Raw genomic sequence first — 23,539 nt, forward strand, 5'->3', positions numbered from 1 at the left:
CGGAGTAAACCCATGCAGGCACGGGGAGTCTTAAACCAGTTTTGGACAATTGCATCCGTCTTTGAAGATTAAAATTGTTATGCTGTGTCAAGGCCTTAATGAAATCTTGGCCAAATTTTATAACAGACTGCATTCTTATTGTCAGCCAAAGGACATCCACTAACATGCTTGTGCAGTAAATGCGCTCGTATAAACAAACATTCTTCAAAGTGAGTTAGATGAGTGTTGTAGCAGTGTTCACACTCTGCAATTTTAATCAATAATTTCCTACACTGCCAGAATCGTTGTCAGTGGCTGTCTTCGGTCACAAAAACATTTTATTATTAGTCTTCTTAGGTCAGCAAACTCAACTCACAGATAATGAATCCTTGTATTTTGTGACAGCAAAATGACATCCAAATAAAGAAGGTAGAAAATCTCACCTTGTCATGGTTCTATGTATATTTATTTCACATGATTGGTTTTCTGTTGTTTTATTTGTCATTAGAGGCTTTCAATGATCATAGTAGATCAAAAATAATGAAATCAACCTGCATGAAAGTCTTCAGAAATGCTGTTGAAGAAAAGATGAAAATATTACCAAGAGCATCTACAAAAATGTCAAGAAAACTTTGAGAATCTAAAACAACTTTTTTTTATTTTTTATTTATCCTAATTCCAATGCATTATTTTATAATTTTGCTGCCCTTCCATGTTGTGTACAATTTAGGTGGACTTGGACCACTAAAAAAAACAAAAAAACAAAACAAAACAGGATTCCCATAACCCTGAGATACAACCCCATTACTTTGGTTACTTTCATTATGATATAAAGGTTAAGTTTCCAGTTGGTGTGGGTCAGAATAATGCTACATGATGCTCCAGCCTGAAGCTACGACAGCTCAGGGGTTCAGAGGAACATAGCAGCAGGTGTTGACATCTAAAGCAGTCCTTCATTTAATTGGGCATCGGGGGGATTCTGTCGCTAATGGCACACCTACAGTTAGAGCAGCAAGGTGTCAACAACGCACATATACCGAGGAGATATGCAAATTCAGAGGGCTTTAAAATGAAAATCACTAAATATGGAATAGTGCAAAACAGCAGAACTAAATTTATAACCTCGTGATTTACTTAAGGGGGCTTTCCCTAAAATGTTAATCATTTTATGTAGTAAAATTAACATATATATAAAAAAAACCCACGGCTGGCAGTATTGAAGTTTCAGATTCAAGGCTCAGTGTCTAGATTTCTATGTTATGATGCAGAGATGCATGGATGAGTCAAACTAAGAGAAACATTATGACAAAAAGACAGGCAGTGATCAAAATAAAGAGCAGGAGTAATAATGAACAGTGTTAAAGGTGAAGCATAACTAACAGTGTCAACTCTCAGAAATGCCAGTGCTGCATTTTAACTGTTATAAACAGACAGAAGCAAATGACTTGAATTCTAAATGATAAACAAGCAAAAACTGTGAGCCATAAACATTAGCACTAGATGTGAAGCAAAACAGAAGGACTATTAGCAAGACTGTGGAACAGACAAGGACAAAAACTCAACAGTCGCCCATACAGCATCTTAATTAGGGATGCTGATTAGGAGTAACATAGAAAAGCTGTGAGTGATCAGTGAGACATGGGACGAGGTCACGTGATGCACAGGGGATGATGGGTAATGTAGTTTAAAGCCGATTCCGGCGTAACCTTGCCAGATTGTTGATTCCTATTTGCTCCAAATTTATAGAAATATATATTTTTTTTAAACACAAATTTGAATCTCTTGAGTGACTCGAATCGTTTGAGTCAGTTCAGATTCAGTTTCAGATTACATTCAGATACACACAAATGCTTGTATCTTCAAATTCAACATTGATATCAAACCAATGTCCACTCTCAGAGATTCCCCAAATGCTCACTCGTATGCACCTAAAATTTGAAGGTGTTTTCCTCAGCCACTAAAATTCTGTGAAGGTTGTCCAACAGAGCTAGGAAAAACTCACATCTCACATGAAAAGCCAACAGACTCATTTTATATCAGACTCACAGACAGAACATCATTCATTTCTTTACACTGATTGAAAATTTCCAATTTCCATTCTGCGTGTTACTTTTTTTTAGTAACATGCTTATAAAAAAACACTAAGAAATGATTGTTTTTTGTCAATGAAATATTTAAAATTGTGGCAGCTCAATGGCACATTGTTATGGTAGAGAGTATTTTTGTTACTTCACAGCTCCAGGGTTCTTGATTTGATCCACGTGTAGCATCTGGGCCCATGGTGTGTATGGCAACAGTCAATAGACCAGTGACTCACCCAGGGTGTATTAATGCCTTGGGGTTGATGTTTCCAGAATCTGCACCTCCCTGAGCAGGATAAAGCGATTACCGAAGATGAATGAATGAATGAATGACTGCTCCTGGCCTACCGATTTTAGTATATACTGAATAGTAACAAATCACTGACAATATGATGGCACTCTAAAACTTTATTAGGATGAATAAAGCTTCAGGCTTGATGTGCATACAGGACTATGATTTATTGTAGAAGTGTAAAAGTAAATTGTGTCCCCACCTCAATAGTGTTAGAGCGTGATTTTTATTGAAATTGATGTGGGCGTTTTGGCGGCTCACATATTGCTGTCAATAGTCTGAAATGATCTACAGGCTGGCTCAAGTTTAGAGATAAAACACAGCCATGCATTTTGATTACAGTTGCACCCGTTGACAACTTTAATGCATTTTTTTAATGCGAAACACACACTACACTTGAAGCGCTGCAACAATCCAAGACAGATCGTTTCTTAAATCCCAGATTCGGGGCGTAGACGCCTGGCATGAGTTAAAAGCTGAACACGGTGCACAGGATATCTATAATGTCTTATCTGAGCAACAATTTACATGAACTACTGCTTCTAGAAACACTGAAAGCCCAGTTATTGCTGTACATGGAGGTTCTTTTGATTGTTTTAGTCTGCTAATGGGGTGGAAACAGGAAACATATGGTACTCACTAACAATATGGCTTACTTCCTCTTTATGTTTTTTTTTTTTTCTTTAATCTAAATATACAGTGGTTTCTTTTGTCTTGTCAATATGACAGATTTGGAGATACAACATCAACATCCCTGTAGCACCAGATAACACATGAGCCCTGGCATAATGTGTGCTATTTACGTTTTGCTATTTTTTTTTTCTTATTTGAAACAAATTTCTTATGTTTCAGTCATCAGGAACAGCTAATAGAACAACATTCATTTCTTCTAATGATTGCTAAATTCCCACACTTTCTGTCCTGAGATAATAGCATGATGTTCCGTCAGCTCGAATTGAGGATTTTGACTTGTCTAAGCAAGAAAGGAATATTTAGAAGCTGCCTTAATATGGATCACAGAAGTTGATCTATGATTGCAGTGGCATTTAACCCTTTTTTTTTTTTACCAGTAACCTGGCATTCTAGTCAATTAGTGCAACAGAAATCGACTTATCTTCTTCAATCAGTGTAAACAAATGATTGATTCTCTGACTGTAAGTATGATATAAAATGAGTGAGGACTCTGTTGGCTTTCAGTGTGAGACATGTGTATTTCCCTCTGTTGGATAACCTTTATTGGTTGATTTTATTAGTTGAAATTGAAATTCTAGATGCTCATGAATATGCACTTTTAGCTTCTCAGAGAGCAGAAATGGGTTTGATATCAACATTTACTTTGAAGGTACAAGAATATGCATACTTTAAAGAAACTTTTGTGGGAATAAAACTAACCATTTTGCTTTTTTTTTTGGAATTTTTCTATACATATATTGTCCCTAGTTGACTAAAAGCATAAATACTTATGAAAAACTACATTTTTCCTAAAGCCTCAAGTGTATGTGTTTCCAAGAGACACAACCAAAATAGAGGCATTCAGTTTTTTGCCATCTGGTAGAAAGAGCTCACAAGAAAACATGCTTTCAACTCTCAGGTGTTATCAAGTGAATCCCCTCTCAGGTTTCACATTTTCTTTGCTAACAATGGCTGCTTTTTGCTTTATGAGCAACAGTGTTGATTTTTTTTTAATGCAGAAAATGTGCTTATCTAGCATGAGGGCATTGTATTCTTCTTCTCATGAGTATTTTGTTGATTATATTGGAAAACTAAGTATAGTGTAAATGTATGAAGATAAAATTGATATGCAGAACGTTTTGATTTCTGTAAAGCTGTTTTGTCCATTGTTGAATGTGTTGTCACGTTGCTGTAGAGGCAGCAGATGTCTCTATTGTGGAAGGTGAAAAAGAACAAGCAAACAGCGAAAACGGGGGACATCAAAATAGCAAACCATACAGACGATGTGCAAGGCTACGAAAGGCATACAAGACATTTTGCTGACAACATCAACAAAAGCATGGCAGTGATGGGGACAGGAACTAGGGCTTAAGTAGGAATGCTGATTAGAGGAAACAGAGCAGGTGCTAGAATGAGTGAGACACATGAGAAGGTCATGTGACCTGAAGCAGCTGATGGGTAATAGAATCTAGATCCTCTCAGGATTTCTTCCTCTTACCATCTCTAAGGTAGTATTTCCTTGCCACAGTCACCTCAGGCTTGCTCATTAGGGATAAATACAAATCTAGTTAAATACAAGTCTAATATTAATCTTGAACTTTTGGTTCAATATTTCTTATGTTCTGTAAAGCTGCTTTGAGACAATGTCCATTGTTAAAAGCGCTATACAAATAAAAGTGAAATGAATTGAATTAATATATTTGATTCGATGTAACCGTGAAACAAATAAAATCGAACATTTATGGTGGACTGGAACAGGCAGAAATATTGTTTGATGTGAATGTGTTTAACAGTAACCACATCTGAGATTAAATCTCAATCTTTGGCAAGTGTGGCCAAAACGCAGCAAAAAAACAAAACAACAATAAAGACACAAGAATTATAGTTAAAAAAAAATGTTTTTATTAATTCATATTTATATTAATATTATTTTTCTTAGACAGATCAAAATATTGAAAAATTTATATATAAATTTGTTAAATAAATAAATCCATAGTACATGCATAATAATATATATTATCGAATATTGCAGTGTCAGGGCTGAAGAACCCAGAATACAGGGGCAGGGTAAGAGGACACAGGTGCAGGTGAGCTTTTCTTTGTTACAAAGCAAACAAATCCAAAGACAGGTGAAACCAGGCAAAAAAAAACAGGACTCCAGGTAGAGCTAAGACAGGTTAATAAAAAACAAGGCAAACGAGTTCAGGTTAAAAATGAATTCAGGTTTTTAAAGACAAAACACAGGATTGCTAACACACAAAAAAGGCTTAATAATGCCACAGTTTAAACAAACTGAGTGAATACTTTGCAAAAAATGTCTCTCTCTCACTCACTCACACACACACACACACAATTGGGAAAGTAAACTGGAAACAGGTATGCTTAATCAAGACATGCAAGTGAAACAGGGACTGGTGAAACAGGTAGGAGATGAGAAATAAATCAAATACAAAAGCACATGGCTGCATAAACAAACAAAGAAGAAAACAGAACAGAATCAGAAGTTAAATAGAGCACGGTATCACCGTGGGACGCTGTTCGTGCTGCGCAGCTTGGCTCACAGTGCGAGAGGGAGAATCGTGACTTGTAGAAAAAACTTCCAACATGGCTATACTCAAAAGTTATTTATGTATTAAGCGCCATAAATTCAACCCACAAAGGAGCGCATTAAGTTTCTAAAATCTTGCTGTAAGTTGTTCCATGATGATAAAAGCATAAAAGCTTGGACCAAACACGGGGGAACAAGAAGTTGAATAATCCTTTGGGCAAAGACTGTAATGCTCAAATTTCTGATGTCAAATTACTTAACAAGCCACATATTGATTTATAAGCAAAGCAAGTCCAGAGGTCAAAGTTCAGCCTTTCTTAGTGATGAACAGGTGAACAGAGCTATACACGATTGTTATTAAAGAGGACTTTAGCTGTGTTGAATATATCTTTTATCTTTAAATACATAGTTTGAAAACAAATGGCAACCCAAACACAACAAGCTGTGTTTACATCTCCTACCTGAGTCAATGACTTTGATGTAAAGTTTTTGAGACGTAAACTGAGCCCATGTCGGTTGGACGTTTTTGTGTTATCTGGGGTGATCGTGAAAGACAGCACGGTTGTTATGGCTTCTTCACAACAGGAGTCCACACTGAGTAGTGTCACTTTGTTCTCCTCGATCTGTCAATCTGTGATCTAATTTAGTTTCATGTGCTGGACCGTTCATAATAATTCATGATATAACCAAAGCAATTTCAGAACAATTCACTTCAGTAGGCATTATGTTAATATCTTTTGAAAGGCATCGATGAGACATATTAGCGTATATGACAACCCATTACATTCTTTGTCCACCCTCTGGAGTTTGAAGCAATTTCCTCACGTACTGCAGGCCAAAGTAATTTGCCCTTCTGTCTGGAAGCCACGCTCATTACCATCACCCAAGTGCCTAGCTCATGCTAAACATAAACCAGACCGAGTCGGAAAGTTGCTGAAAGTGTAAAACAGCTTCAACACCTTCAAGTTCATGGCTCCTGAAGTACAGAGGCAAAAAAAAAAAATCATAAGTGGAAAATGTTCAGAGATGAACGGAGAGCCATTGGAGTTCATCAGGCAGATCAGGTGGAGGTTGTCTAGATAGCTGCATGCTCTCTCTGTCTCTCTCTCTCTCTAGCACTGTGCTGCTTTAATTGGAGGCTGAATTGAACTATTACATTCTCATCAAAGGTCAGGATCTTCATTGTAGGCCATCTGATTCTGTTGAGAGGTGGGAGCACATCTGCCCAACTCATTCGGAGAGAATGATAACACACTGGGGTTTAGAGGAATGACCTCTACTCAGGTCAAGACACATGAGGCTATTAGTGTGCTCATGCAGTGCCTAAAACAGGGCTGAATGATGGCTTTGCGTAATCTTTTCTTTTCTTTTCTTTTCTTTTCTTTTCTTTTCTTCTCTTCTCTTCTCTTCTCTTCTCTTCTCTTCTCTTCTCTTCTCTTCTCTTCTCTTCTCTTCTCTTCTCTTCTCTTCTCTTCTCTTCTCTTCTCTTCTCTTCTCTTCTCTTCTCTTCTCTTCTCTTCTTCTGGCTAATTCTCACTCACTAGCCAGCTCTCACCAACCACGTTACAGCTACCAACCAGCTAGGATGAGGAATAAAATGTGCATCTTCAAATTTACATGAAGCCACTGCACATTTTCAGACTGCTGCTCATGCTGTGATATGTGGTAGCAAAGTGCTATCTGCCCTTTTCCACATACACAAGCTCACAGACGCTCATAATTGGCTAGCATCACTTTGATTGACACTTTTGATTCACACCCATTGTCACAACTCAAACTTGTATCATGTTTAGTTTTTTAATTATTTTTGACATTTGAAGATATTTGGAAATGAAACTCAAGGATGGAAGCTGTTCTTCAGCTCAATATGCAAGATATTAAAATAAACAGCAATTAATACTTTAATAACTTATTTGTTTAGATCAGGTTATGCATGTAGTGTAGAGTTATAGAAAGGAAATTATTTACAATCACACTATCCAGTGTCACCAAGGTCTGGTTTTTGTCTGGTTCCTCTCAAGCTTTCTTCATAATATTGTCTTAGAGAGGGTTTTTTTCTTGCTGTCATCACCTCAGGCTTTCTCATTATCTACAAGCGTGAGTTAAAATTTTTATCATTTTTAATCTGAATTTTTATTTCTCTGTAAATCTGCTTTGTGACCATTTTATTGTTAAAAGTGCTATACAAATAATAATAAAAAAAATTCATAAAAATGTCCAAAAAATCTAAATAATCATACTACTAATAAGGATGTTTTTGTAAAAATATTTGTGCTTGAAAACATTGACTGAATTACAGATTCCCTGTATGTTTTAAATATGAAAATTAATTCTAAAATGTTAGGTTTTTAGATATTTTTAGATAATTTGGAAAAAGTAAAATCTTTTTCTTAAGATTTTTTTCTGTATTTATAATATAAATACAATTACCCTGTATGTTCTAGACATCTAAATATATCAATTATATATTATATTTTTCAATATTTATTTAATTTATTATTTATTTAATTTACAGCAAAACATTTACAATATCCATCAAAGCATGAACCACTGGACAATAAATTGATGGACACAGCCAGGAAATCTTTTCCATGGACCAAGCAGTGGATAAAATCATTTTCTATTTTATTACTATGCAGAATTAAAGCCGAAAATGGAAGGAAATGTAGCCCTCGATTGCTATGAGGTTGTTCTTCTATAAATAAAACCCTTTCCTAACACCAGTCAGCTTCCTTGTTATTTCATGTCAATTTATGATGAATACTCAATAATTTACCACCTTTGCTGTTTACTTGAACTTGCCAGTCAATCACTGTGCAGTACAATCAGGCTGTTCTGTGTTAGTAACTGCCAGTCACAAAGTTTTACACATCTTGAGGTTCAAGGAAACAACTTTATAAAGAAAATGCTGTGCTATGTCTCTATTTCTGCACATTCTACAACTGTAAATACAAGGTCTTGAATTCACAGCAATTTGTAGACTAGGAGAAGACAGTGATCCGGGCCACTGATCTGAAACGTCTTGAGAGCCACAGTAAGAAAAAAAAAAAAAAAAAAACTCATTCTTGGAATGCTGTACATATAAAATATAGTGAAAATAGTGAAAAATATAGCAGGACAATGAGATGGTAGAGAAATATCATCTCAAGAGACACGGCTGCAAAAAGAGACAAGGAGATGAAATCCATGCGCTATTTACATTGTGTATTCATTCACAGCAGGACAAAAAGGGAGAACTGAATTAAAATGTAAACTGCTCTATATTACTGTCTGCCATTCCTAAAGTTTTGAGGTATCTTCAGATTCAAAAAGCATTTTCAACACAATGAACTGTAGCTGCAAATATAAGGTTGTGAATGTCACAGCTTTGTGAAACTGCAACACTTTTGGGCAATTCACACCAGATGGTTTTCTATCTATATCTTTCATATACAGAAGCATTTCAGTCCATACAAACTCTGGGTGACATTAGGGAATACACAATTCAGCTTCCTGCTGAGCTTTTCTTCTCTATTTGCTTGAGTAAAATGAACCGTATATGTCTGAGATATATCTGCTTTACATCTACATCAGACTGCATCCCATCAACCTGGAATGGATTATTTTCCTACAACCTCCAAGGGTTTTATTTCATTTATACTACAGTTACTTTAAGGCATTGTGCAGAAGCAACTTACATTTTATTGCATTTTTTTTATATGTATATAGAAATTGAGGGTTAAGGGCCTTGCTCAGGGGCCCAGCAGTGGCAGCTTGGTGGACCTGGGATTCAAACCTTCTAATTAGTGGTCCAACACCTTAACCACTAAGCTACCACACCATATAATATTGAGGATTGTACTAGGTTACATTATAGCAGCTTTGAACAGCCATTCCCTCATCATCATCATCATCATCATCATCATCATCATTTTTGCTTTATTCACACACAACACACTTTTGATTTTTTTTCTTTAATTGGTACATTTAATGCTATGGTGCATTATAGCTCATCTTATAGCAGCTATCCACACTCATTCCATCATCATCATCATCATCATCATCATCATCATTTTGTCTCTTTCTTGATCTTAAGTGTTTTTTTTTTTTACTTCCCTGTTTTCTTAACCCATTTATAATTAGGGTTAGATTTATGCGGAATGTCAACCCTACATAGAATGTGCCGTTACTATAGAAACGATAATGCATTAGACTGAGAGCATGAATAGAATGTTATATAATATAAAGGTGTTACAGAGAATTAATCTACACCTTCTGATTTGATAATTCAGCAACACCCTGGTATAAATAGATGTTCATTAACCACACACACACACACACACACACACACACTACTTTCACATTCTCCATTTCTTATTTCCTGCTTCACTGGTGCTTGGACACACCCCCAGTGCCACATTGTAATTGCGCAACTTGCGGTTATGTAACAAAGCTCTGGCATAATAATACATAATGACATTAGGATAATCCAGAACAAAATCCAGTTTATTTAATGTCTCATGTCACATTACTATTGGGCTTTATTTCTCATTATAGTTGGCTCAGCTTCATATGTCTTAGTCCTTTGTGTATTAGTGACATTGTGGTACAAATAATCAGTCTGTTCTATAGTCTCTTCTATAACTATGGGAATGGCAAATGCACTGATGAACGAAAGGAAATGCTATTAAATAGAATTAGCTGTTGTACACCATTTGTGCAGTCTGCCTTTTGAGATGTTCATGTCTGAAGGAGATTGCAGAAATTGCTCTGAGGGAAGAACTTAGAAAAGAACAGCACCGAACAATGATAAGGATAGAGAAACATCATCATCATCATCATCATCATCATCTCGAGAGAGAGAGAGACGACTGAAAAAACCTTTATTTAGCAGAATTACTTTTCTAACATCAAGATAATGCTGTAAATACAAATTCCGTGCTTAGTAACCACATATAGCAGTGAAGAAAATGAAAATAAAACCGATGTCTAAACCTGACAGTTTCTTTGTAATGAAGCCCCGCCCCCTGTTCGCCATAATTATGTCCTGCTCAATCTCCACCCACTGATGATTTTCTTTCATTAATCCAACACCCGGGGAGAGTAAAGTGGTAAAATCCATTTTATACGTCCGAGTGCACTTCTCTGCGGATGTTGTGTGTGAAAGTTTAAACTGTTGTACAGACCACACCACAGCAGACTTATTTGTCCGGCGAAGAGAATCTTAAAAAAACAGTGTGAATTCTGTTAAATAGAAAATTACATAGACGTTAAAAAGAAACCTCTCCTGATTCAACTCATCTGTATTCAACACCATGACAGACACTGGAATCGAAGCACTTCAATTTAACTAATGCTTAAATCTACAATTCTATCAACCGCTGATTGATGGATGATGGTATACATCACCTACACTGTGTGTTTATCGGGAGTCTGTCGAAGAAAGAGAGATTAAAGTGTGCAATCCTGCAGGATTACCTCTGCGCTATCTGGCCTGTTTTGTCAAGTCCGTGTTCAGCATTGAATGTCTTTATCATGTCACAGTGATGTTTAATGACTCATATGAAAGTAGACACTCAGCGTTTTAAGAATTTGTAATTATTTTAAAAGTATTTCTGTTTTCATCTAGCCAATATATACTATATATATATATATATAATATATATATATATATATATATATATATATATATATATATATATATATATATATATATATATATATATATATATATATATATATATATATGCAAATTCTATGAAAATATTGCCTCCAGTTGGCTAGATGAAAACAGAAATACTATTTTATCATCGCATTTTAAGTTACAGAAACATTCACCTTGATTAAATGTATTTTCTTTTTTTATCTGCTACTTCTGAGAATATTTGAATCTTGTGAGTGACTCGAGTCATTTGAGTCAGATTAGATTGAATTCAGATTCACACAAATGTTTCTTCAAAGTAAATGCTGATATGAAACCCATTTCTGCTCTCTGAGATGCTCCAAGTGCTTATTCATAATCATTTAAAATGTGAAGGTGTTTATCTTCAACCAGTAAAATTCTGTGTATTGTTATCCAACAGAGGGAAAAACACAAATGAGTCCTGACTCATTTTATATCAGACTTACAGCCAGAAAATCATTCCTTTTTTTAAAAAACACTGAGTTTACATTTCTGGTATTGAGCAGCCACCATTATCCAGAGCAACTTACATTTTTATCTGATTTTATACAGCTGAGCAATTTATGGTTTAGGGCCTTGCTCAGGGGGCCAGCAGCGTCAGCTTGATGGACTTGGGATTCAAACTCACAAGCTTCTGAGGAGTAGTCCAACACCTTAACCACTAAGCTACCACATCCCATACTGAGTGAAAATGTTCCCTAAGTTGATTTGCAGCAGCAGTGTAGCGATTAAAAAGGTTAAACTGGCCATTATAATGCACAACAGGCTTGTATAGATCCTCAGACTGTATAACACAATAATGTGGTCATATCATATGTGCGAAAAAAACATGAAACACATGATGAAAACTAACCACTGGTGCTCATTTGTACTCACTGTTCAGTGTGAGAATTTTAATCATTTATTTTTTAAATTAAAGGCACTGCATGGTAACACTAACAGCCTGAGTGTTTTTCATCCGTTTCTGTCACGAGCTGCTGTAAGGTTTTTTAATCAGACTTTGCTTGAAAAGCACAGCGAGCTAGCTTTTCTATAGATGATGGAAAGTTCCGGATGAGAGGAAGGAACATTTTATTGCTTACACTTTATTGTTTAGCATTTTCTTGTTTGCACTGTGAACAGTATTACAACCACATTTAAACAAATGTTGATCGGAATTTCTTTAAATACACTTCACAGAACATCTCCCACATGTTTTCCCAACTCCCAGAATCAGAGGGAATCAGAATTCCCTTAACCCTCGATTGTATAAAACGAGATTAAAATGTAACTTGTAAATGTAAATAGAATCTAATCACAGCTTGAATCATGAATAATGGTGTGACAAAGATATTTTGCTGTATACTTACCACATTTTGTAGGGGAAAAAAGAGATCTGTCTAGGTCTTCTTTTGTTGTTATTTCATGTCATGAGGAATACTCAATAATGTATTATCAATGCCTGTCAATCACCATGTAGTACACTCAGACTGTAATATGTCACTGTCTGCCAATCCTAAAGTTTTTGCTCATTTTGATCTTCATACAGACAAAAGTATGGAGAGAAAGTCATGGGACTCGTAGAGTAGAGAAAGAGAAATCTTTAAAGAAAGAGCAGATAAAATAGATCACGATTAGACTGTTGTGTTCTGGCATTCTCTTTCCAAGAAGATAAGAGACTACAAAAGGGTGCGAGTACACACTGCTCTCCAGGTCTGCTCTTTTTTCTGCCTTTTGTCCTGAGGACTGGTAGAAACACAGCTCCAGAACTGAACAAACCATATCGCACTGCAGGAACACCTCATGCTGTATGTTTACAATCGCCCATTATCTCAATGATCTATCAAGTTATTTCTTTTAGCAGACACTTTCAATTATTGTCCCAGTATGTTGGGTGCAAAAGTTTGCACACCCTTAGCAATAAAATGGATCTTAATCAACTAGAAATCTATCTTGCTAGAGACATGGTTTGATAATGGAGAAAAATCAAAAACAATAACTAATCAAGAACTAGAGCTTCTTTTCATGAAATATTCTGTAATAACTTGTAGCCCGAGCCTTTAAAACTGTCTCTGTGTCCTCTGAACAGATTTAGGATGCTCTCAGATTTATCCATCAGTAATATTTGCCAGATATGTTCTTGAAATTATATTATATTATATTATATTATATTATATTATATTATATTATATTATATTATATTATATTATATTATATTATATTATATTATATTATATTATATTATATTATCAATCCAACCATTTTCTGTATTGCTTATCCTATATAAGGTTGTGAGCCTATCTGAGGAGACTTTGGGGCAAGTCGGAGGACATCCTAGATGAGCACAACCACACACACTCCTGATACAGACCCTACGGACAATTTAAAGACACCAATCTGCCTACAACTCATGTCTTTATCCACCAAAGCACAATTCAACTTAAGAGAGACATGTATTAAACCTTAACAGTGTTATATAGTGTATTTAATACATTATTTGCTTAATGGTTTATATCCATACGCCATCATAAGGTCAGCTGTACCAATAGCAGATTATAACATTCTGCTTGCAGAGAAAAGGCTTTATTTTTCAGTTATCTAATAAACATAGTGGTGCTTGTCGACATATTAAACTACTCTGTGGTCGTGCACGCATCCTCATAACCTACATGACAAAGTGCATTTTGGTTTGTTCTTATTTAGTGTCCAAATAATCAGTCCTAATTCAATCTTCAATCTAATTTATTTGCATAGCGCTTTTAACAATGGACACTGTCTCAAAGCAGCTTTACAGAAGTACAGAAAAGTAGAAAATATTATAAAGTTTAAAGTTAAGTTAGTATTTATTCCTAATATTTATCCCTAATGAGCAAGCCTGAGGCGACGGTGGCAAGGAAAAGCTCCCTGAGATGATATGATGAAGAAACCTTCAGAGTAAATAATGTAAATATAAATAATGTCCTTTCTGCAACAGCAACCAAGAGCTCTTGAGGAACTAATAGGTCAGTGTTCAATATAGACGTAGCACTAATTCCTTCCTGCCGAAAGCTGACTGATGCAACGACAGTTCAAAGACGGAGTGATAGTCTCCGAGTGGTTCTATCCACAGCAGTCCCCTGGAACACAGGCTGTCCATGCAGATCTATCCCCAGCAGCAGTGAGCACCAACAAGTGATGAGACTCGAGCCAGAGGTAGAGAGTCTGGATTGATCAGAAAGAAGAAGTAGTCACACTGGAAACTCAGAACACTGGGCGCTCGGTAGTGGGAGGTATAGCTCAACAGAGAAAGACAGAGTAAGAGATGCTTGTGTGCTTGTGATCATGTGATGTTCAAAGACAATGTAGAAATGTGCAAAGTGCACACAGGGACTCCGGGAAGACTAGCTATGACAGCTTACCTTAGATAAAGACTGGGGACATCATTTAGTGCCTTTGTTATTTTATATATATGTCAGTGTTATTTATCCGCTTGTTTTTACTTATAGTTTATCCTCTGTATTATTCTGTTACTGTACATTCTGTTATCTTGTTAAATGTTTTGATTTCTGTTTTGACTTCAGTTTGTACTTCTTGTTCTTCTGCACACATGTTTAGCTCTGGCTTTAGTATCTAATATATTTCTGAGGTTGCAGTGACCCGGTATGTAATGCAATGTTTTTCTTTTATCCTCAAGGGTTTAGTTTCTGATTTCTTGGCGCCGTACAAGGAACCGGTCTGAGCCAGTTTTATATAGCACCTGCAGTCCAGTAGCGGTCTTTACTTCTCCTTTGTTAGATCAGTGTGATCATTCATTAATAAGAAGTATGCTAATAAGATTATGAGCTACAATTCTGCAGTATATAAAGTGATGTTGAGTTTGTTTCTCTCTCTCTCTCTCTCTCTCTCTCTCTTATGGCATAATAAACACCTTTTTGGTTTGAGTGTCCGGACTTCTTCTTCAGGGTGCAATTTTCAACACAAGATTTTAAATGTGCTCTATAAATAAACCACCACAAAGCACAATCCCACAGCCACACACACACACACACACACACACACACTCTTTGGACAATTTAGAGATGACAATCAGCCTACAAAGCATGTATTTGGACTGAAGGAGGAAACTGGTGAACCCAGAGGATGCCACAGAAGTACCGTGAAAGCATACAAACTTCATACACATGGATACAGTGGCAGGAATCGAATGCTAGTTCCTGCATTTTGTGTATTTGCTAACTCTATGTTTAAAAAACAACACGTTTAAGAACCTTAATGCATAAATCAGCCAATTTTTATCAAAGAAATCATGTAGAAAATGTTGAGATATTATTATTATTATTATTATTATTATTATTATTATTATTATTATTATTATTATTATTATTACTTGAGATTGGTAAGACATTCTTTTAATATTCAAAAGCATTACATTCAGTGTTGAAAGCTATTTTTAAAAGGGTTAAATCAGGGTACATCAGCTATGGTGGCAGCACTGAAAGGTATGGAAAAGATTGTTGCAGTTTTGCCAAAGTTGTGTGCTGCAGATAAAATGACTCATGTGAATGATTAAAGATTGATAAAGTCATGAGGAATCAATTACGAGGCTCTCAGTGTTTGGTCCTTCTTCTAGGTGAACTGCTTCCAGCAAGTCTTAGGCGCTTGTGGCGTGGGTAGATGAAGACATTGAGGCCTGTGTTAAGGGATTGGAGCTCCAGAGAAAACAGTACACAGTCAGCGCTGAGAGCCTGTAATTATCCGGCTAGTCAAAATGCTGTCACAATCAATTCTATTAGCAATCAGGCACAAGGCACTGTGGAGCAATCCTGCTCAGCCATCTTCATTAAGGAGGCACGGAGTGGGCTCACGCACAAGGAGCCATCTTTAGTAGTCCAACCAAAATAAGCAAGAGAAAAGGTGTCGGGTTTGACAGCGGAGGTGTGTTGTGCATGCAGGAGCTTGTTTACATTCACGTCTGAGGCATGGCTCTGAGTCCGTGCGGAGGGTTGTTTGCCTCTCTGCCTCTTTTCAGCGTGCCCAGCTGCAGGTGGTTTCTTTTCTTTTCTTTTCTTTTTTTTTTCAAGCTGCCCTGAATAGACCTTCTTGATATAATGCAACATTCAGAGGGCAGACAGCTTCCACATGCGTACCGCGTGAAACAACTCTTAACAGCACGGCTTTAGATACAGAATGGAGTAATGCTGTTTTCTTGCCATTATGAAGCTGCTATTATGGTGCTTCTGTTCTTTTAATGCAACACGTGGGAGTCAGAGGTAGGGCTGTGACATTTACACCCGGACTGAAACATTTAGATCGGATTTTCCTTTTCCTTTTAAATGAAAACCTTGATGAGGAAAAAAGAGAAATGTGAAGAGAATGGACTTGCTGAGTAACCTGTTCTTATTTTAAAAACCGGTGACATTTTCAACAAAAATCATCTGAAAGAAATGGTTATATATTTCTGGTCAATTTCCTGTGGCGTCCTAAGAAATATATTATTATTTATTTAATGCCTTCCTAATGATGAGTTAATGAATCATCAATTTATTTTCATCATTTTATTTTCAGAAAATAATAAAGCGTTTATATTAACAGCATAAAAGAGTTATTAGTAGCAGTTGTGAAGTATACAAATAACCATTTGCATATTAAATGTGTATTATAATAAGAAGAAGAAGAAGAAAAAGAAGAAGAAGAAGATTCATCATCCTCATCATTGTGCAATCTTCTTAACTCATTCCGTTAATTATCATGACTTTCACACGCAATAAATAAACATTGTCTAATTCCTTAGACAGACTTATCAGATATTTTGTCCTAGAATGTCCTTCAGTCATTACCCCCCCCCACTGCTTCAGTTCACAATAAAACACCCCCCACATTCAGATTATGCTGAATAAGTCATGATCATCCGGATCATCTAAACCTGGGATTGTGCACAATTTCCTCTGAACAAACATGACTTCTGATAAAAACAAACATGGTGGACGACAGCTAGCTTGTTATTGATCTTCTGAACATGACATCGGGACAGTCCCTGGCATTAGTAATAAAAAGCAGGTTTCTGGAACATTGTCCCCATTGTCCTTTAAATTGTGTGTAAAAACTTATGGATGGAATTTAAATATCAACACATCATGACAGTTTTGCATGACATTATTTTCGCTATATTTTTAGAACCAGTGGAGTGGCATAAACTTGAATAGCTCCTCTAATCAAGGCCTGTTTGCATGCATTTATACTGGAGCACCACTTACCTTTGTACTGCTGTTCCTCCCTTGTGAAGTTCTAGAGATCTGGTTTTGACCTCCAATAAATTTGCCATTGATAACCATGTTGATGGTGTTAACTGGGATTATAAAACCTGTGGTTTGATGTTGATTCTTAGAAGACTGTGTGTGTACATCCTATATTCTGAGGGTTCTTCAAGAGATGGTTCTGTTGACTTTCACACCAGAATAATGCTTCAAGGTGAAAGGATAAATCTGGAGACAGGTTCATCACAGCAGCAGAACATCTTCAGATGAAGAAATACAAGACTCAGGGTTCTGGTTAAGCCTTGTCACTTAACTGTCTGACTAAGTGCATAAAAATGCAGGGTTCTAGATTTCTGTAGAGCTTCTTGGCTTCCTGTTGGTGTTCCTCTCAGGCCTCCTAATGATAGAGAAACACTGTTGTAGGCTTCCATGCAGAAACTTTCAAGGTTCGATCAGATGGATGAAGGAAATATTTGCTTTTAATTATTTGCCTCTGGCTCTGTGGTCATTTAATATATTTGATGTTCATTGATGTATACAAGTTCATATTATACATGGCCAGTTATCGATTGTTTCTTTATTTCTCATTTATTGGGTTTTAATGCCAACTTGAGTAAACGTACCAACGTCATAGGAAATAGAGAGGTGATAGGCTCCTTCCTATTCTTCTTTATCTGCTCCCTTCTTGTTTTACTCCTACATATCATATTAATTTGGTAATACTTTTCTAAAGTTATACCTCTGTTAAGGAAATCTGATCTGAATATTTATGTGCATCTCCTAGGTCCTAACTCATTGTCACTGAATTTCTAACAACTTGGTGTTGGTGTTGGTGCCATGACCTGGACAAATCATGACACCACTCTGGCAAGTTAGGCAAATATTTCCCAGCTGGTGAGGTGGTTTTAGGGTACATACAGTGTAGGGTACTAAAAGCATACGTGACAGATCATGAACTTTTGTAATTCTGTGAGGAAACAAACAGATGCTTATTAGCTTTTTCAGCAGCCGTTGCACCATGTGTGCTGAAAAGAACATGAAAATATGAAATATCAGCATATGGTCTGCGTGTGTTATACACATGTGCTGCAAATTCTGGGAATAATTATCAGCCTTAAGATCATATTTTGTAATAATAACAGTACCTGCTAATATTCCTGAATGGAGTGAATCCAATGTGTACAAATGAATGTTCTTTGTGATGTAAATGCAACAGCTAAATATTATTTCCTGTATATATTTAATAAGATGTTGTTCAACTAAACTACTACTTAATTGTGTACACTACTGATATAGAGTACAAACTAATGAATGTCATGCTGTCAAATTCTCGATTCTTATTAGTCAGACTGATTTTCTATAACAACAGCTCTGAAATACTTCCAGTTGTAGGACAAATCACAGGTTATTTTTAATGCCCTTATTCCAATAAGGTATTATTTCTATATTAACAACTCATCCACAGGGACTTGATGGTGCAAGACTTCCATTTTCCTTTCCAATGAACCCAGATAAGAAAATACTAAGAAAATTCTAAAGACGAGGTAATGGGCCTGACTTTTAAAAGACTCTGACATCAGTATGAGTTTTCTGTCCTTATTCCAAAGAGTACTGACATTTTCACCAAGTCACCCGATACAACATTTCAGAGCCACCATTAAAGTCTGATAGAAGTGTCTGAGCTTAAATGCAAAGATAGGGAAACCAAAAGGCCGTCTGATCTTTTGAATCAAATATAAAAGACCTGTCTGAGCTTTTGAGTCGAATGCAGAGGCGTCTAATTTCCCAACGGTACTGTACACTATGCTCAGCTGGAAATTAAACATCATCATCAGCACCATGTTAAACTCTTCATATTAAAGCCTGGCTTCAATCCACTCACACTGCCATTGACAAACAAAGGAAAAATGTTCCTTAAGATAGTCACGTTTACCATAAAATACAATGCCACAATGCCCTTTTTCTCTTTTAGGAAGATAAATGTTAAAAGCAATAAATACTGTAATGCTAAAAGAGCTAAACTATTCTCCTAATCCTGAACCCTAACCTCAAGCTTCTTAATGTAGGCTTTTATGGCATTGCTGTTATTTATTAGACACTATAAATTGACTACATTACCCATAATCCCCTGCACATGACATGACCTTGTCACATGTCACTCAGAGAACTCATATCTTTTTCCCCTAACAAGCACCAATTTCTGGTTCCAATTTGAACCTCATTGTCATGCTTCTGTTGATATTGTGTGTTGTTTGTCACTTTGCCTTCTATAGCTTTACTAATAGTTTGTATGTTTTGTGGTTTTGGTTTGTACAATCAGTTTTGTTGTTCCTTTGCACCTTCACAATAAAAGTCTGCACCTGCATCCACCTCATTCCATGACCTATGAGGCGGACTTCCGCAGCAGACTTCTTGCAGTGCCTGTAGGCCCAAGAGGAGCAGATCCAAGAGAAGCAGAGGCAGCTCTGGCTTGAGACTCCCCTGGATCAACTCAGGGCTGGGATCAATGTCTGGTGCCTCCTTTGGGAATTTTTTGGGAAGGGGGTTCCTGTCCTGGCTGGAGCCATCTCCTACAATCCCTGCCCCACATTGGATGTTGCTTTTTCTTTACTTCACTGATGATGTTGCTCTGCATACCTGATCTGTTTGAGGATGTCTGCATACCTGATCTGTTTGAGGATGCTGCTCTGCTGAAGATGTCACTCAGCCTCGCTGCTCTGCTGAGGACATTTCACTGCCTCCCTGTTCTACTGAGGCTGTTGCTCCACCTCCTTACTGCGCTGAAGATGTCTCTCTGCATTCATCATCTACTGACGGTTTTGCACTGCATCCTTGCTCAGCTAAGGATGCTGCTCTGCTTCCCTGCTTCATTGAGGATGTTGCTCTGCCTTCTTGCTCCACTGAGGTCATCGCTCTGCCTCTCTTCTCTGCTGAGGATGTTGCTCTATCTCCTTGCTTAACTCAGGATGTTGCTTTGCCTCCTGTCTCTAATGAGGATGTCACTTTGCCTCATTGCTCCACTAAGGACATAAGTCTGCCTCCCTTCTCCAATGAGGACATTGCTTTGCCTCCTTGCTCCTTTGAGGATGTCGCTCTGCCTCCTTGCTCCTTTGAGGACATTGCTTTGCCTCCTTGCTCCTTTGAGGATGTCGCTTTGCCTCCTTGCTCCTTTGAGGATGTCGGTCTGCCTCCTTGCTCCTTTGAGGACATTGCTTTGCCTCCTTGCTCCTTTGAGGATGTCGATCTGCCTCCTTGCTCCTTTGAGGACGTCGCTCTGAGGACAGCATACCTCCAATCCTATTTATTGTATTTTTTTGTGCAACTTTATTTTTACATGAGCAAGTGTAGCCGCAATATTTTTTTTTTTCAAAAAATTATCACTAATCCTAATAATTATATTAAAAAAATAACCTAAACTCTAACCTTATGAGGGACCAACCCAGTTGATTGACTTGAATTTTCCCTCTACTATATTTCCTACCAGCAATTAGTTTCCATTTACTGTTTGATCTGCAAAAATGTACGAAAAACCCAGAAGATTGGTTTCATCATCATGGGTTCCTCATTAAATGTGTATAACATATTACAAAGAAAAAAGGAGCTTGCAAGGAAGCAGCATAGATTGATGATGAGTTTGTTGAGTGCATGTTAGATTAATTAGTTGTTTTAAAAAAATAAATAAAACAAAATCTGTCAACAACGCTAAAATGTAGCCAAGAATGTAGCATGTAAACCAAGCAACCAATTTTCACACTTGTCTCCTGCAAGTTTGAACATAAGGTAAGAATCTACAAAACCCGAAGGCATATATCCAAGCAGAGAAATCAATCCACAATGCCTCAGTGACAATCTGTGAACCTAAAAGGTGTCGGTTAATTGTAGTATACATGGGCTGAGGCAGTGAGAGGAATAAATGAGTAATGACATGAAGGCACACTGAGGTTGAGCGGAATCATGCAGTGTGCCTCAGGGTCAGAGTGTTTGGTTTTAGCCCTGTGCAGGAAGAGATGGAGACTGAGATTTGTATGAGGTGCCCTATAGAGAGACAGCCTTTCAATCTCTGCTCTCACTCACCGCCAGGAATGGGACAATACTGGGTTTGAAATTTAATTATCGTCCAGCTCCAGCCCATCTCCTGCACTGTAATTCACATTAGGGTGGCATTTGGCCTTGACAATGCTTTATGTTAGACAGCAATCCTTTTCTAGAAGCAGGAAAATGTGGAAAATTTCCGACCAAGGATTGATGCTTCACAACATGACGCCAAATGACTCTAGCTGTGAGATTCTTATGGTGGGTAGAACAGTGGTACACAAACAAAAAAAAACAACAACAACGAAATATTGGGTGTGTCAAGAATGGTAAGAAAAATATGATCTATAGTTTATATAAATATTCTGGTTAATTTTATTTGTATAGCAAAGCAGCTTTACAGGAATATTTAAATTCCCAATATAAATTTTATTTTTATATTTATTAATAATAATCAAGCCAGATGTGACATAAGCCTGAGACAATGTGAGGAAGAAACCTTAAGAGGTACCAGACTCAAAAGGAAACAGAGTGGCACCAGATTTCCCTTTCCCTATATCTGTGGTCAAAAAAGCGCAATTGTACAATCAGGAGATTCATTCTAGTTTTAACATGCAGTCTATCTTGTTGAACTTCTCAGCTGTTCACTGATGGAGACTTGAATGCAAAACTGATATCAATTCCAGTTCATAGCCATTTTCATGGTTTCCAAGTGGCACCATTCACAGTAATCTCATATCTTTCAACTGTTCATGTGGGTTGATCCTCAGCAGTAGATAGCAGATCAGACTCCAACCAGAAGCAGGACATTAGAATGGATCAGGCAGGTCCTGAGAGCAAAAGTACAAATATTGTGTGAAATCTTATGAGGATATTGGTGTTGATGGAAACTACAGTATAAATATAGTATTACATTTAGGCAATTAAATCATGTGGTACTGTAGAAATGTGTCTGTTGTGACATATCAGTGTACAAAACGAATTGTATTAATGTCATTTAATTCACTCACATGATACAGATGTAGCATTTGAATTAAATAAATTCGATAAACTTTCTTATGCCCAGTCTATTATTTAAAATAAAACAATTAATTAACGTCTTCGATGAGTACTTTTGTCGAAGATGGGGTGGAGTGATGTAACATGGCATGAAGTTACATTTACAAGATTTTCCAATAAACATAAAAGTGTTTCTTCTTCTTCTTCTTCTTTTCTACCACACCATATTTTCTGACATATTTGACTTCATGAAAGAATACAAACAATGTACTTGTTTCTCATTTATATTTACATTCATAAGTGTGTTATCGCTTATCTTATAGCAGCTATAAACTGTCAAGAAATGCAGCTTGTCATGTTACTGAGTCATGTTTCCTGTGTCAGATAACTTAGCTACTGTTACCAATCACTGACACTGGAGACTCCTTCCATAAATGCTCCATAATTGTCTCCTCATAGAAAATATTAATTTGTTTTATATGGATCATCTGCCAAACAATTCCCATCCAATTCTTACAATAGGACACAATTACATACGAGAGCAAGCACATGTGATTGGATATACAAAATAATAGGTTTCTGGGGAAACCGGATCAGCTCAAATTTGTAAAACCTCTCAAGAGTGTGTTTTCAGCTAAAGCCAGTTAAGTGTGTCAGGATTAAGTATAAGAGCTCTGGATTCCATCCCCTAGTGTGACTTTGTGTCTATTAGACATCTTTTTTGGATTCTGAATAAGACTAAACATTCGGTATTAGCTTTATTCTGAAATGCAATTACTGATTTTAATTAAAAGCAAAGAACGTGCATCGAGGCATGCAGTCCCTCAGTCTGCTGAGAAGCCATTTTCAAAATCCTAATGGAATACATTATTTTCTTCATTTGCAAGCTACTTCTGCGAAGAATGGCCGAAGTGACACCAGCGGCTTGTGAGAGAGTCAACTAGTTTCTGTGCTAAACTAATCCACAAGAGGTGTGTGAACTGAATACACACACAGCAATAACCCCGGCAAGCTCGCCGCCTCTACATTTGATTTCCCAAGAAATGGGAGAAATGGAAGATG

Source organism: Hemibagrus wyckioides, linkage group LG25, assembly GCF_019097595.1.
Source record: "Hemibagrus wyckioides isolate EC202008001 linkage group LG25, SWU_Hwy_1.0, whole genome shotgun sequence".
NCBI lineage: Eukaryota > Metazoa > Chordata > Actinopteri > Siluriformes > Bagridae > Hemibagrus > Hemibagrus wyckioides.